Source organism: Festucalex cinctus, chromosome 10, assembly GCF_051991245.1.
Source record: "Festucalex cinctus isolate MCC-2025b chromosome 10, RoL_Fcin_1.0, whole genome shotgun sequence".
Lineage (NCBI taxonomy): Eukaryota > Metazoa > Chordata > Actinopteri > Syngnathiformes > Syngnathidae > Festucalex > Festucalex cinctus.
This window is the reverse complement of record NC_135420.1, coordinates 7,720,783-7,737,806: the sequence shown is the minus strand read 5'-3', so window position 1 is coordinate 7,737,806 and position 17,024 is coordinate 7,720,783. Positions and strand designations below refer to the sequence as shown.

General features: G+C 38.1%; 1 protein-coding gene across 1 annotated transcript in view; it reads left to right on the top strand.

Moving 5' to 3' along the window:
* Nucleotides 1-308: 308 nt before the first annotated feature.
* Nucleotides 309-17,024, top strand: part of tmem125a (transmembrane protein 125a) — a 23,492-nt gene continuing 6,776 nt past the window's right edge. Inside the window, exon 1 of the mRNA XM_077534521.1 lies at nucleotides 309-518. The gene's annotated coding sequence lies outside the window, so the exon portion shown is untranslated. The remainder of the gene's footprint in view (nucleotides 519-17,024) is intronic.

Genomic DNA, 17,024 nt, shown 5'->3' with positions numbered 1-17,024 from the left:
AATGCTGTAACAATATAGGTCCATTGCATCAGCTGTAATCAATTACAGGTTAATATAACAATCAATCAATTGTAGCAAAGCATGTCTCTTCGGATGTAGCCTACTGAAAGTGAAAGACTTAATTAAAACACTATTGCTTGTGTAATTGAGTATATCACAGAGAGGTAGTGCGGTGAAATCCCGAGTCACCACAAGCTGCTCTTCCCCACGGAGCACTCGCGTCGGTGCAGAGGTCGCTCCAGCGACTGTGTCCCCTCCCACCCGCGTCCCGTTCCGCCTCGCGCTGCCAATCCTGCAGCAGACCGGGGGAAGTCCACCCGTTGCTGGTGCAGACCAGGAAGCAGCCCAGAGCCCTGAGACAGAAATCGGAGCTTCTATTAGATTCGGTGATCCACGGAGGCTCGGATGCATGCACCGACTGCTGCTGCCACTTCGCAACCGAAGACACACCTGGAATTCGGATCGAAAGGACGCTCTGAGCAGTGCAGACTGAGCGACACTCATCAGCTGAGTGCACAGTAAGAATGCCTATTGTATTAACTCGGCAAAAGAGGAAGAAATTATTATTATTTTTTTCCCGGTTGACAACTTATATGGAGTCCCCCCTAAAATATGAATATCTTGTAGTTTGGTTCCATATTTACCTGGAAATTTCTGGCACAATCTTAAATGTAAGAACAATAATAAAGCATTAATGGGGGGAATTTGGGAAGAAAAAAAAAACTACTGATAAAACATGGGCTTGAGTTATTTTATTTTGTTGGAGTGTATATGCTACTTTGAAATAACATAATTAAATGTGGTCTATAAATTAGATGCAACATTTTACAACAATATTTACTACATATTTTAATTGAAGAATAGAATACCCCACAAAATATCTTCAAGTATTTCACAATTCTATTCATTGTTGCCTAACTTGTTTTCAATCATATCAAGGAAATAAAGCACAGTGACAATGTATCATAACTTAACCTTTGCACTTGTGGGATGGCCCACAATTACAGTGCACAGATAAGCACTGTACATCCTCAAATGCTGCATTTCACTGCATTATGGAAACTCTATTAAGCACACAGAGTGGAAGTAATTGTGCAACTCGGTTCAGCCAGATTAGTCAACACATTTCATCAACGAGTAAAGTTCAATTGTTTGAACTGTATATGCCACTATCTAGTAAAGATACAAAAAAAAATACACTTAAAAATCCTCCAAAATGTGGTGAAAGATGTGAAAGCAAGTCAGGCTGAAAACATGTGATAGTCCTCATTAGTAAGAAGCCTCCGGTCAGCAAACAGCACTGGATGAAAGGGCTGAAGGAAAACAGTACTGCTGATTGAGTCTGGAGATGCCCGTGTGAAGCGGCTGGGCTCTTATTGGTGAGGCAGAGTTTGGTGTTCATGTTTGTGACACTCAGTGGTGACAGACACTGAGTGCAACAGAGACAACGGCTGAATCTTAAATATCCTGGAGAGAGGTGTCAAGTGTCTCAGCGGGTATACGAAGTCAGGTTACTGTGGTGTCAGTTGGATCTGGACATACTTTATGTACACCTTCCACCTCTGTTCATGGCTGTACCACTAGTCCACTTACCTGTATACAGTACTGTAGCAAATCCTTTTGCATTTAAATTCAGCCAGTTCAGAAATGGTAGCAAATTGCATAGCCCGATTGTATTGTGGTAAATTTAAAGACCCTGTAGAATCATTTTCATGATTTCTTTCTGGACACATTAAACATGTTGGAAGACAAATGCTGAAAAGGTGCAAGACTGACAACAATTTAGAACTGAATAAAGTCACTATAATTAGGCAAACATCTACAACTAAAATTGAAAAAACAACCACATTTTTGTTAATTAATAAATCAAAAAACCTGAAAACTATAACTTTAATGAAAATGTCATTTGGTTTCGCCTTTGTGACTTAATATCACAAATGAACTTTCAGAGTGAATTTTAAATGTATTTATTTTGGTATTCCTGTACATCTGTACAGAAGAAGGGAGGTCAAACATTTGTTTGTGGAATGTAGATTACTTAATTCTTAATTACACAATATTTTGTGACTTGTTTGTTGCACGAGACAAATATTCCTTAAATAAAGAAAAATAAACTAAATATGACTACAAATAAATAATAAAAAATAGTAAAAACAAAACTAAAACTAAGCATTTTCGAAAAAATAAAAATAAATAAAATAAAAATAAAATTAACAAGCTTGCTGTAAAAAGAAAAACCGAAATAAATAAATAAATAAATAAATAAATAAATAAATAAATAAATAAATAAATAAATAAATAAATACAACTAAAAAATAAAATCAATCAAACTAGAATAAAAATTCCAAAACTAATATTACCTTGGTCCTGAAATGTCAAGAAGAGCATTAAAATGTGTCCTACATAAGCCCTTTATGTGTGGTGAGGGTGACCCTGTTGGGCCACCATGAGTCATGTTGTAGTAGACCTTCCATAACCAACACAGGCCCTATATATTCATAATATAATAAAGTAGTAAAGTTTAAGGCGGCACGGTAGTCGAGTGGTTAGCACGTCTGCTTCCCAGTTCTGAGGTCTCCGGTTCGAGTCCAGGCTCGGACCTTCCTGGGTGGAGTTTGCATGTTCTCCCCGTGCCCGCGTGGGTCTTCTCCGGGTACTCCGGTCTCCTCCCACATTCCAAAGACATGCATGGCAGGTTAATTGGGTGCTCTGAATTGTCCCTAGGTGTGCGTGTGAGTGTGGATGGTTGTTCGTCTCTGTGTGCCCTGCGATTGGTTGGCAACCAGTCCAGGGTGTCCCCCGCCTACTGCCCAGAGCCAGCTGAGATAGGCGCCAGCAGCCCCCGCGACCCTTGTGAGGAATAAGCGGTCAAGAAAATGGATGGATAGTAAAGTTTAATTTCAATTATTATTTCATATCAAGCATCTTTATACTCTTTAAGCATTTAATAAAATATTACTTCTAGATAGTTACACATTTTGCATGTTTATTATTATTATTGTTATTATTATTATTTATTATTATTATTATTATTATTATTATTATTATTATTATTATTATTATTTTATTCAGCATAAAAAACAACTGAATATTTAACATTTGACATATTTTAGACTTTAAATCTTGTTCAAGCAATTTCTGTTGGAAGGATTTATTAATTTGCATAGTAAAAAGATACAATTCAAATTATTGGATATTTAAAGGTGGATTCAATGATGTTCTCGAAAAGTGGAAGCCAAACATCTTTTTGTCATGTTTAAAAAACTGCGCATGCAAAAGACCATCCTACCAGCTCTCCTGCTCGTCTGGGTGAAATGCCTCTCAAATGTCGAGAAGCCCGAGTTCATCTTCATCATCATCTTCATCAGTCTCGGCAGCCGGCCTCGCTTCATACAGATGTCCTCTTGTGGCTCTCAGCTATTTTCAAAGTACACGGTCAGCTCGGTGGCGCTACAACGATGAATGGCCGAATCCGAAGCTCACTACACGAAACTACATGCTACAAACACTCGAAGTGCGCATGCGCAGCTAGGAACGAGCACACACGACGTCGTTATGCAGATTGATTGGCAGGATCGAGAAACAGTCATTAAGATCATCCACCCGGAAGACGCAACCACAAAAATATCCTTGAACCCACCTTTAATATTAAAAAAGCAAAAACATGTTGATTTCATTGCATGTACGTATTTTTCGGATTATAAGTCGCAGTTTTTTTAATAGTTTGGCCGGGGGTGCGACTTATACTCTGGTGCGACTTATGTGTGAAATTAAGACATTATTATATCATTTCACATGTTATTTTCACACTAAACCGCAAGAGGGCGCTCTAGGCCTGTGCTGATAAGTTCAACACTGCCGGTAGAAGAGCATCGTCTACCTCCCGAGTAGGGGAAGTTGTTTAAGAGTGACACCGAGGATGACAATTTCATTGGATTTAGTGATTTGGAGTGAAACTGATAGTTTGGTAAACTTGTTAGCATGTTCTTTATGCTAGGGTTATATGAATAACTTGGAGTGATGGGAACATAATTCACCCACGGAACGTTGGGACGAAAGGGAATGTTCCGGGTGGGAAGGTTTTGTTATGTGGAAAAGGGGAGTTAGCCTGTTAGCTTCTAGCTGAGTGGGGAGTTGCTGTTAAGACCTCAGAAGCTGATGTCAATAAAACGCCAGCCTTTGGGTCCGTACTTCAACACTCCGCCTCCGACTCCCGTCACTGCTTGCTACAAACTCTTAATATGTTACGTCGTTACTGACATTACCAAGCTTGTCAGTCATATAACATTAGTACACCGTACATTTATTCAGCCTGTTGTTCTCTCTTTTATTTTTATTTTAAATTGCCTTTCAAGATGTGATGTATGTTTTTGGTGTTGGATTTTACCAAATAAATTTCACCCAAAAAATGCGACTTATACTCCAGTGCGACTTATATATGTTTTTTCCTTTTTAATTATGCATTTTTTGGCTGGTTCGATTTATAATCCGGAACGACGTATAATCTGAAAAATACGGTATGTTTTAAATTTCATCAGTGAACTTCAGGTGGCCGGAAACAGTCGCATAGTGACATAGGGCGACTGTTAACGTATACAATGTATTGTACATGTAATGTAGAACAATTGTGTACTGAATTGTGATGTAGGCATTAAATTTCTTTTAAGTTTCTCAGTTGTCTGTTTTTTTGCGGTGTGTGTAAAATGGGGCTCAGGGACACATTTGGCCCTCCCCTGCTATATAATGACTGCATGCTGTTAGTTCATCTGTGGCTATCCATTGCACTTAGTAATGAAAGATTGGCCCATTTTCTACGACTAGAGTTCGCAGATGACCATTGAGCTATATCTACAAGTCAAAAAAAGAAAGATATTGGCCACTAATGGGCTCATTGACCAGCATTGGGTGTGTCCAATACTCCATACCCTTTCTCCATGCACCGTGCCTAGATCAGATCCACACAACAGAGACACTTAATGGAAAGTTAACTGTTTCTTAAGTTCACATTTCATGAGCTATAGACTGCGGGGTCGTCCCAGACATTAGTGCCTTGCATGGTGTTGGTCCCCACATAACAGAGATACTTAACTCATTCACTCCCAGCCATTTTCGCAGAAGCAATCCCGTTCACTCCGGGCTGTTTTACTGGATTTTGACTGATTTTGCAAGGCCCACAGAATATTGTGTTCAATTGCTATAAAAGCATGGAACCTATCAAAAGAAAGATTAGTCTCTTCTTTCATCAGGAAAAAAAAAGTATGTTTCTATCTGTTTCTGTTTTGCAGCAATTAGCATTAGAATATAGCTAAGTTTCATCAGTTTTCACAAATCTATTTAAAATTGTAAGTAATTTAGCTTTTTTTCTAGATGGCCCTGGTTGATCTCCTTTGCTCTGCTGCCACCTGCTGGCCGTTTGTGTAATAACTACCATTTCTGAAACCATTCTTTGCAGTTGAGAGGCTGCATAAAAGCCTTCTGTATGTTCTAGCATAAAAAAAACAAAAACAAAAAACCATATAAATACGTCTTTGGGACAATTACAACATTAAAAAAAACAAAAAAAAACGTTTTTACACGTTATTGGGAGCAAATGAGTTGTTAAGGAAAAATTAACAGTTTATTAGGAAAAATTAACAGTATATTTATTAACTCATTCACTCCCAGTCATTTTCACCGAAGCAACCCCCGTTCACTCCCGGCTGTTTTACTTGATTTTGACTGATTTTGCAAGACTACAGAATACTGTGGTCTATTGCTATAAAAGCATGGAACCTACCAAAAGAAAGATTAGTCTTTTATTTAATCAGGAAAAAAGTATATTTCTATCTGTTTCCGTTTTGTAGCAATTACCAATGGACTATAGCTAGGTTTTATCATTATTCACAAATCTGTTTAGAATTGTGGGAAAATCTTCTTACTTTCAACATGGCCCTGGTTGAGCTCTTATACTCTGCTGCCACCTGCTGGCCGTTTGTGTAATTACTACCATTGGTCCACCCATTCTCTGCAGTTCAGAGGCTGCATTAAAGCCTTCTGTGTGCTCCAGCATAAAAAAAAACAAAAAACAAAAACAGTGTATAAATATGTCTTTGGGATACTTGAATCATTTAAAATAGAACATATTTATACATTTATGCGAGCAAATGAGTTAAACATAGTGACACCAGCCACAGGTGACTATAAACAATTTACACATATTTGATTGACAAGTAAAAGCTTCAGTGACCACACCCACATAGTCCTGCAGCTGAATTTGGTGACTTATTATATATACTTATAACTTGGTCATTTTTTTCTTAATTCATTCAAATTTGTAAGGCTTGTGAACAACACTTGTCTCTGGATTTTAACAAAATTACAAGACGTGCTATTTTCATTTTCCAGGGACTTCATTTGAGTATGCACATTGTCACCTCTGAACCTATGACAGAAGGCTGAGGAAAAAGAAAAGAAAAAAAAAGGTCTATAAAAAAAAAAGGTGTTCCCAGGAGAGACACAGATGGGTACAGGCATTTTAAAACGTGATTTGATTAGGGTTTTAATTTTGCAGCTGTGCATGACCAATAAAGCGAGCAGCCGTCCACAGGGTTTCACATCCGCCCCTCCAATGTGGGGACCAAGGGGATTCAACCTCGGAGCTTTATGTGCGTCATTGAATTAATGTCCTCATCCTGTTGAAAACGGGAATTGCGGATTATCTGACACAAGCAGATCTAAATGCTTTTGAGATCTGCTGCTTCAGTTTGTTCCTCCTGCAGCAAAATGCCGTTTCCACCATAACACTTATGTATATTTGGTGCAATTCAATTATTTTGCTTTTTGAGCGTTTCCACTAACAGCAGTTGAGCAGTATATCAAACTAACTGATTCACTCGGTATCATTTTTTGCGGCCTCCTGTTGCCATACCTAGTGCTGTAGTATGGTCCAAAATTGCTTGAGCTAGTGCACTGGTGATTTTGCATATGAGAAAAGAGTAGCAATGTCCACTGGAGCTGTGGCTCTACTGAGATATAAATGTGATTTTATTTTCATCTGCATTGCTGCACCTGTGAGTTAGACATTTATTGCAGCTCTTGATGTTTTATCAGGATTCATGTCGACTGTTTTATCTGTTGGGTTTAGTACTTTACCATTTTAAGAGCATTGTAGTAAAGCTCTTGTGTATCCTGTCAGTGTCAACCATTTCCTTCATGTAGGGAGAATGTAGAAGGGTTACTACTAAATAATTAATAATAGTTATATAATAATAATAATAATAATAATAATAATAATAGTTAATAGTTCTCTCTAATAAATTATTCATGCAATGTGTGCAATCTTAAGCCCAGAGAAGGGAAAACAACCTGAGAAGACCACGAACCGGGGACCTGCTGCTCACAGAGTGAGCATGCAAACCACTACACCATTCATTCAGTTAGGCTCAGCAGCACAAAAGTTTTACTTGTAGTTTACACAACTGTAGGCCAACCTTTTCTGGGATTTTAAGACAGCCAATTGTCATTGCACTTTGGCATTGCAAATGTGAAGGATAATTGATTGCTTTGAATTCATTTGGACAGAATGTTTACTGATAAAGGCTATTTTTGTCACTATCCCATGGAGGGCTCAGAGAAAGTAGGCGTGCGTTTAGTCCGCAGAGGCGGTGCGGGGATGGGTCCGCACCTCATGACATCACAAAGTGACAACAGCTCATTTTCTCAGGTTGGGAGGGGCTGGTGCTTAGAGAACAGAATGACTAAGAATTTCTCATAGAAGGGCGAATGGAGGAAAACACCACTTCGGTCATGTTTTTGGTGAGGAATTAGCCTTTTAACATGACTAAAAGCTCCAAAAAGTTTATTTTCACGTTGCTGTCCCTTTAATGGGAAGTAAAAAATATTATGCTTGTGAAATAGAGGGATCAAAATGTCCTGTATTTAATATGATTTGTTTGGCTTTTAGGATTAAATGTTAACATGTTAACTTAAATGCTTAAAAAAATGTGTAAGGATTCTAATGTATATTTTCTCTTCTTGTAATAAACAGAAGAACACATAATTATGCATGCCCACAATTGCTCCCTTTGCTTTACTGTGTCATGTTCTGCTTCATTGTTCATTGTTGTCATGGGTTGGATACACTGTGTCACGCTGATATGATGTCACACTATTTACATAGCTGATGCGGATATTGCAGCAGAGACTGCAGTGAGACCCAAGTCAGATCAAGGTTTACTGCTCTGAACCTCCGTGGAAATGAGACGAAAGAAGCTTGGAAGTGGGTGTGATGAAGATGAGCTGAGTTAACAGTCGACAAAAGCAAACACTGGACGAGGCAACTATGAAGGAGGAAGCTGTATTTATAAATAAGGACATGCCAAATTTGTTTATGGTTTTCTCATATATCCCATTTGAACATTATGATGTCAGAATGCCACAATACAAACAATGTAAACATCACAACACCGAAATGGCTGTAGCATTCTGTGTATGTATTTTATATGTGTGTGTAAAAGCCACAAGGGCTTTGCGTCATGCTGAATTACCTTGAAGCACAGACACACAGGTCTCCTTGCAACACCACAACTTCTAAGTAGACACGAGAGATAAGAAGTTAGGGAGATAAAGAGCCCTGCTGGTGCAACAGAGGGGGTAGTGAGGACGAAGAAAGGATGAAATGTGTGGAAGGTGGGCAAGATAAGCGCAGGATACAAATGGAGATGGTGTGTGGAGGTCTTGGGCCGATTGAGGTGATGCTGGGCCGTAAACTGAAAAACGAGCTCATGCAGAAAAAGTGGAATTAAGCCATATTCGAGGGGCCAGAGAGTACGCAGGGGCATGAAATAGGACGGATCTGTTTAAAGCCTCCACTTACATTCATAACCGAATTCAAGTCTACAGCCAGACTCACAGCTTTGAGTGGCTGTCTATACTCAGCATTCTCTAATGCTTGATAAGACTACACAAGCATGTCAGTTTTGTAGTTTTACTAGTATCCATTCTACACATTTTTGAGTGTATCATTGGATGAGAGCGGCCTGAATCACTCATAATTTATACCAAGTGTGAGGGCTCTCTGCCGGTAAGTCTAGTTGTTTTACACCAAACTAATCCGATTTGGAAAGGACCTTCAACAAACTTCTTAGAAAATTGAAACAGACTTGTATATCAAGAATGAAGATTCAGACATTCACACGAGCCGTAATCAACAATATTTATCTGAATTTTACAGCTGATATTGACATCCTGTCTAGCACACACAAAAAAGGAAGCACATGGACAATTCACAGTATGTTGCGCGCATACTTCAAACCACCTTTTATCTTGTCACAACACAGCTGAATAATGTGATGCCAGCATGGCACAACTACTTATTAGCAGGTTATTTCAAATACATACCTGTATATTGTATCTCATTAATCAGGGCTTCCCCCAGAAAACAATTGACGATTTATCGGCCCTGATTTCTTTAATTTTGGGTGATCGGCAGATTCCTAAAATATGAACTGATCTTTTCTACCGATCTCATCTCCCTCCTCTGACGTCTGAAAAAGGCAGCCACTGTCCTCTTCCTCTGAAATGACTAATAGACTTTTCATTTTTATTTGAGAGAACTACTTAATATGCAGTTAAAACAACCTGTTTGTATTATTATATCACAGATATTGTTGAATGTTTTCCAATAAAATAAGATTGGAACTCTGACGCTGCTTGTTATGAAAAAGAAAATTGAGAATGGTCAAAATCGAGATCGGCAGGTCAGACTTTTTAAAAGCTCTGAGATTGGTGATCGGTCAGAAAAATGTAATCGGTGCACCGCTACTATTTATTAACAATACATAAACATAAGGGTATATTCACTAAGAATGCGCATGCATGTTGTATCCTGGAGAAAGCTGAACGTGTGGGTTGGAAGAGACATGGGATTGCAATTTCATGATGCTTTCCTATGGAAACGTTTGCAAGTTTTGTATTGTTTTTTTTTTTTTTTTTTTTTTATAAAGTGGTGCAGAACTGATTGATTTTTAGCATGAAATATTGCACCACAACGGCACCCGCAGTCTGCGCCCAGTTACCCACCTATTCACTAAGGATATTGCTCTAATCCAGGGGTCTCATAGTTCAGTCCTCGAGAGCCCCTATCCAGCCTGTTTTCCATGTCTCCGTCCTTCAGCACAGCTGAATCTAATGATCAGCTAATCAGCAAGCTTTGCAGAAGCCTGATAACGATCCCGATCATGAATCAGGTGTGTTAGTGGAGAGAAACATGGAAATCAGGCTGGATAGGGGCTCTCTGGGACCTTGGAGACCTGTACTCTAATCATATACCGGCGCAAACACGGCCACAAAACTGACAGCTTGGAGCGAATTTGCACCTGATTTACCACACATGGCAATGGATTTGCGCCAAGAACATGGTTGTTATAGTAACAGTTGCGAGAAAGATGACATTATCAGAAAGCGAGGTTGAACCGAGACTAAGTGTTTTTAGCGCCATTAAGCTTTACAGAGCAGAGAGGACGACAACGGTGTCATTCATTCATCAAGTACAAGTTATTGGTGCGATCGTTTTTTAGAAATATATTTTCAGAGGTTGGCGTGGCCGTACAGTATGCATCTGCAAAATGATCTTAAAATGCCTCCCCGGGCATTGCCGATCAGCCCGGGTTACGTTGTCCTAAACCAACATTGAGGCATCTCGCTCTCTCTCTCCTCTCAGCATGAACAGCCAGAGAGCGACGGTGCACCGTGCCATGCACTGCTGTCATGATCCCGGGATCGAGGTTGCGTCAGGTTAATACATGCTTTCCAAAAACGTTATTTGTGTCACGCAAACTCTGTGTGGCTATTTGCGCTGGCGTTAGTGAATTAGACGCTGCATATCAATGAGTCTCATTTGCATTGGGGTGGGCATATTTTGCGTCAAATTTATGCAAATCACCTAATTTAACAACGCGCAAATAACACCGGCGCACCATGGCGCAATCTGGTTGGCCGCACACTTAGTGACGAATTTCCACATCTGCGTGTGTTTCGTGAATTAGGTGCTCTCGGATTGCTCCATTTTTAGCGGTTAGCGCCGTGCAAAGGCGATGCAAACCTTTAGTGAATAGGCCCCTTAGAGTCTTACAAAAAGGTAGAATCTTGAAATACCGCAATAGTGGCGGCCTGCCAGTCCGATGAAACACTGGGGGAAACACTGTGAATATATTTTGGCTTACTTGTTACCTTGATGTGACTATGACCAATCTGCTTAACTATTGAGCAGGTAAATTTTTGGCTTATATCGTATCATTTGGCTGACCAGGTAATAGTATCTGGCTATGTACGTGGCAATAGCAACATGTCAAAAGCTAGTAGATGGGTGGGGAGGTGAGAAGGGTCATTAAATTCATTGTTACTCTATTGCATCTCGTGGTCTTATGCCTGCCTCAACTGTGCATTGTGATTATTTAAAAAAAAAAATCTACTCTTTGCCACCCACACTGAAAATCCCACGAAGAGCACTGAAGTCCTCAGTCAGAGCTTCAAACATCCGTTACCCTTCCATGCCACACAAGCTTTCGCTCCTCTCCCTGTGGCACTTGGCACCAGTGCCCATCACATAGACAGATGGAGCCAACCCTGACCCCTCGCCTCGCCTGCAGGGACGCCAAGAGAATCAATGCCTGACTAGAGGAGAGGGGGCTGTGTGAGTGAGTAAAAAAAAAAGGGGGGACAGAAAGGAGCAGAGGAGTGTATTGCTTTGTAACCTCGGCAACACCACCAGGTTTCCTGTGGACTACCCTTCAGCCCAACCCATCGGCCCTGTAATAAAACATACACAGCAGGAGGATATTCTGCTCTATAAATTTGCTATCATTTTCCATTTATTTGTTGGATGTGAGTAGAGTATGTTAATATTGACAGCATTCTAAATATAGTGAACATTTGAGTGAAGTATCGCAAGATGTGACGTGTGTTCCCAAGGTGACAAAGTAACTTTGTTCAGCTTCTTTAATTGTGCTGTCACATCCGAGTAAGGCGCAATCTGTTCTTTCCTGGCAAAAAAAGGGAAATAAAACTTTATTTTATTCTGCAGTGAACATTGTATTGTTTCCCCATGTTGCTTAATCTTTTGCTTTAACACCGCACCTGAGCATCAGCAAATTTAACAAAATGTGTTTACTGTGTACTTTCTTAGTCCCTCTGGATGTCGCTGCTACCATTTAACCTATTTTGCTGACAGATAATCTGATTTGCATATTGCCAGACAACCAATCTTGAAAGAACAAAGTATCAACAATAAAATGAGACACTAATAGCCAGTGGAATGAATTCAGGCTCAACGTAACAGAGGGGGGAATACCGGAGTCCCAAAGCTTCCCAGGTAATTGGAGTGCAGTATGTTGTGTCCCCTCAAAAGTATGTACAGTATTCATTTATGTATAATTCATGCTACAGCTCCTCTTGTGACCTTGTAAGGCTAATCACTTCCAAGAGGCAGACAATGAGTGATACAGATTTGGATTTATGTTTGAGGTTTATGATTATTCTTTTAGTTTTTCATCATAGCTCGTAAGTCATTTACAAAAAAAAAAAGTGGATATTTAGACTGTCACCCTGTCTTCAGTCATTTCATTCTCTGCTGCAAGCCTGAGTGGCCAATAGACTTATATTAGCATTCCCATCACTTCAAAGGAACCCATTTTGAATATTTGTCATGAATAGCACCCCTTTTAAATGAATTTCTCCATGTTCAGTTCCCACTTTTCAATGAATAACTTATTTGTTTCCCTGGGAGTTTCCCTCTAGTAACTTTTTATTGACCTTACCTTAATGCTGCTTGTTTCTTGTTGCTGCTTGCTGTTTTATCGCCAGGATGCTAATGTGATCAGCATCTTCAATATAAAAAGTGTGTATGTTTGGGTAGTTTCAGTTTGCTTGTTTATTTCTGCAGCCAGTATGAAAAGCTATGAGTTCTGAAGTCATACACTTGTGGCAATTCAATGATGACATGCTTTAGTTGTTATAATTCACACTTTTTTTTCATTATCTATCTGCAATGAGGACCTTCCTTGAATGGCACTGTTTGTTTTGTTGTTGTTGTTTGTTTCTATTCTCAACTACAATGGCCACAGGATTTAGAAATGCCTTTCATTTTTTACACCTACATTAGGGGTGTGACGATATATCAATATCGCGATAAATCGTGATGCTTTGTCTCTCAATAGATTATCGACACGCCTACGCAAGTATCGTGATATTTGTTAGTTAATATACAGCCACTATAACGGCTCCATTGTTCATTGCTTATTGAGCAATTACGTGGCGAACCACTAGGGTGAGCACCTCATAAGAATGGCGGGAAAATGTACGGAAATCTTCAGCAGAAGAAAACTCACCAGCTTACTTTTACTTGTGTAAGACATTTATCTGTCCAGCTACTGACTCAGTTTTGCATACATTCCTATGAAAAATGTGTATTATATCTTAAGTTTTAACATTTGAAAACACATTTTATGTTTCGACTTTTTGAAGCACACAATTTCTGAGGAATATTAATATTGAATGAATTGGATTTAATATTTAAGTAAATATATTTATTTACTTTTGCAATGTTACACAAAAAAGTCAGTTTATAAAATGAAACAATTGACAATGTTGCATGACAAGTGTTTAAGAAAGACAAATTTTGTTCACAGAAAGTGGTCTCAGTTAAAACATTTGTATTTGTTTAAAAAAAATACACTAAAGTACTCACTGTGAAGAAGACAGTTTTAATATTGTGTTTCAGTGATGGTACTAAAAGAAACAATGTTCTCATAGAAAAAACATCAGTTTTTGTCTTGAGTAGTTTTAGTGTCGATTATCGTGGATTTATTACCTAACCAATATATCGATATTCACGGTATCCTCATATCGTGAGATAATCGCCTTGTATCGCATATCGTATTGTATTGTGAGGTACCCAGAGGTTCCCACCTCTAACCTACATACAACTCCCTCTTGCATACACATGAATTGGATCAGTTGCCCATATTGAAGCTGAAGCACCCCCAAAAATGGGCTAAACACACGTCTGGTGCTAACTCTTACAAAGTCAATAACATGGAATAAATATGGGTTGTACATATTGTATATGTACAGGACACATACATATACTGTACTCAAAATGCAAAAAAGAAAAAAAAAAAGGGTAACACTTTATAATAACTATCCGTTATAAGTAGTTCATAGATCATTAGTTGATTGTTAATTAATGAGTTGTTAATGACTTATTAAATGTTTGTTAACTGTTTGTTAAGGATTTATACTTATGACTATAAACAGTTAATATGTCATTATTAAACTGTTAGTTATTGAGTTATAAATGACTTGTTAACTGTATATTAATCATTTGTAACTATATATTATAAATTAGTAAGACTAAGTTAACAAACTATTAGTAAATTACTTAATAATGACTTGTTAAGTATCAGTTAATAGTTTATATCTGTTATTAGGACGTTATTCTAAAGTGGTAGCTATTCCTCATTTATTAACTGTTATTAAATGAGGAACAGTTGCAACTTTACGATAATATCCCAATAGTATAAATTAACTACTTACTAGGGGTGTGAATTGCCTAGTACCTGACGATTCGATTCGTATCACGATTCACAGGTCACGATTCGATTCGATACCGATTAATCCCGATACGAATTTATAAGTCGATTGTTGCGATTTTTTTTCATTCAAATTTAGAAAATACTAATCAGTAAGCTTGTAGAGTGTAAGATTTATATGAAAATGTATTATTTATTTATCTGAAATTTCAGTCTTATAGAGGTTGTAATCTGTTTCATGTTTGAACAGCATTAAAATAAAATATTAAGGCTTAATGTTCCGTTCATATAACATTCTTCCATGCTCAAGGTGTGAATCCTAAAAAAAAAAAAAAAACGATTCTGCCGATTATTGAATCGATTCGAGAATCACGCGATGTAGTATCGCGATATATTGCCGAATCGATTTTTTTTTTTTAACACCCCTACTACTTACTAATATTTAACTTATATATTAGCTAATTCTTTACATAGTAGATGTTAACCATCTACTAATAACTATGAAACTTTGTCAAACAACAAACAGGTGGAACAAGTTGAAAGTACAGAATTTGAAGGTGAAATTTAAAATATAAAATTACTATGCCTTACCATGCCTAAATATCAATTTTCCGTCCCATTGAACTTTTTCCACTCATTTGCTCCTCTACAAAGTTTCACTGGTATAGTATTAGTAGATGGTTAACAAACTATTAACAACTGCTGTAAAGAAGTGAGTTAATCTACAACTTAAATATTAGTTATTACTCTATTTATGTTATTGGGACGTTATTCTAAAGTTGCAACTACTCCACATTTACTAACACGTAATAAATGAGGAATAGTGGCAACTTTATAATAACGTCCCAATAAACTATACAAACTATGAAGTAATACTTATCAAGTCATTAGTAAGTAATTTTCTAATAGCTTGTTAACGATGTATTACTAATTTATAAAATATAGTTATGAATAATTACTATACAGTTAACAAGTCATTTAGAGCTCAATAACTAACAGTTTAAAAATAAATTTTTTACTATTTATAGACATCATTTTAAAACCTTAACAAACAGTTAACAAACATTTAATAAGTCATTAATAACTCATTAATTAACAGTTTACTAATGGTCTATTAACTAGTTATAACGGGTAGTTATTATAAAGTGTTACCAAAAAAAGATACTAATCTTTTTGTTCTTTTTATTTAAGTTTTATTTTTCTTATCCAGTCTTGGTCTTGTCTCGGTCAACCTCCAAAATTTTTGGTCTTGTATCCGTCAAGATACTCTGGAGTCTGGATAATGTCTTTGTCTGGGTTGGTGTGGCCTTACTCTTGACTATACACTAGCAATTAGGGCATGACCGGAGCAGCTGTGCTTCGTCGGTGTGGCAACAGACAATATAAGCAGGTCCTGTTATTAAATTCAGAATTAGCTGGTGATAACTGTTGGCGAATGAAAGATGTCCATGGACCTCGATCATGTATCTATCTCCGCCACCTCTGGCTCACGTGTTCCCCTCCTCAGCTGTATTCTGGCTAGACCAAATGACTTAAAGGCTATAATGAAAAAAATCAAAACAGTGTTGGATTCTGCGCCGATAGTTAGTCATCTAGCAGGTGTATAGTTTAGCCGAATTTCATATGTTGTGTGTTTCAGCATAACGAGGGTGTGTCCTTTTTTTACATCTGCTCAGTCAATCTGAAAATTATGGTGCAAAATGGTCAGCTAAGTTCCCAGACAGGCACTTGCACAGAAATCAGTATACACCAGTAGTGTACAGTATTTCCACTTTTGTACCCACCTCCTCCCCATAACGGTGACATGCGTGTTCTGTTTTTGTAATGCCACCTGATGCTGTGCTCAGCAAACCAGCTGGGATTAATTAGTGACCCAACATTGAAACCAATGCGTTATGAAAGTTATGAAACCAATATGGTATTAAAGAAAACCTTCCTACATGTTCAGTGTGTGAAACCTGCTACAGGGGATTAAGCTCTCCCAATGGCTCCAATTCTTTTTTTTCTTTTTTTTTTTTTTGTCGAGAAGTGAGAACAATGGTCGTGCACTTACAGTTCCACACTGTTCTGACTGGGTTTAACCATTGTGCGATAATCCGGCCTCCAAAAAATATACATTAGATGAACTAAACACTTAACACTGTGAATATGTGCCCTGCGATTGGCTGATTACCAGTTTGGGTGCGCCCCACCTCTTGCCCAAGTCAGCTGGGATAGGGTCCAGCACACTCCAAATAAAAAGAAACATGTGCAATAGAAAATGGAAGGATGGATCTTTTTCGTCGTTAACTTTGACTGCCAAACATTATCCCCCCCCCGACAAAACAAAACAAAACGGTGACAGTGCCAGCCGATTTTGATCATTTTCACTCGTCTTTCAAGGCAAACAGAATATTGTGCGTGAAGACTAGATAAACATGGTGGATTACCATATGAAAGTTCATTCTTTCATTAGAA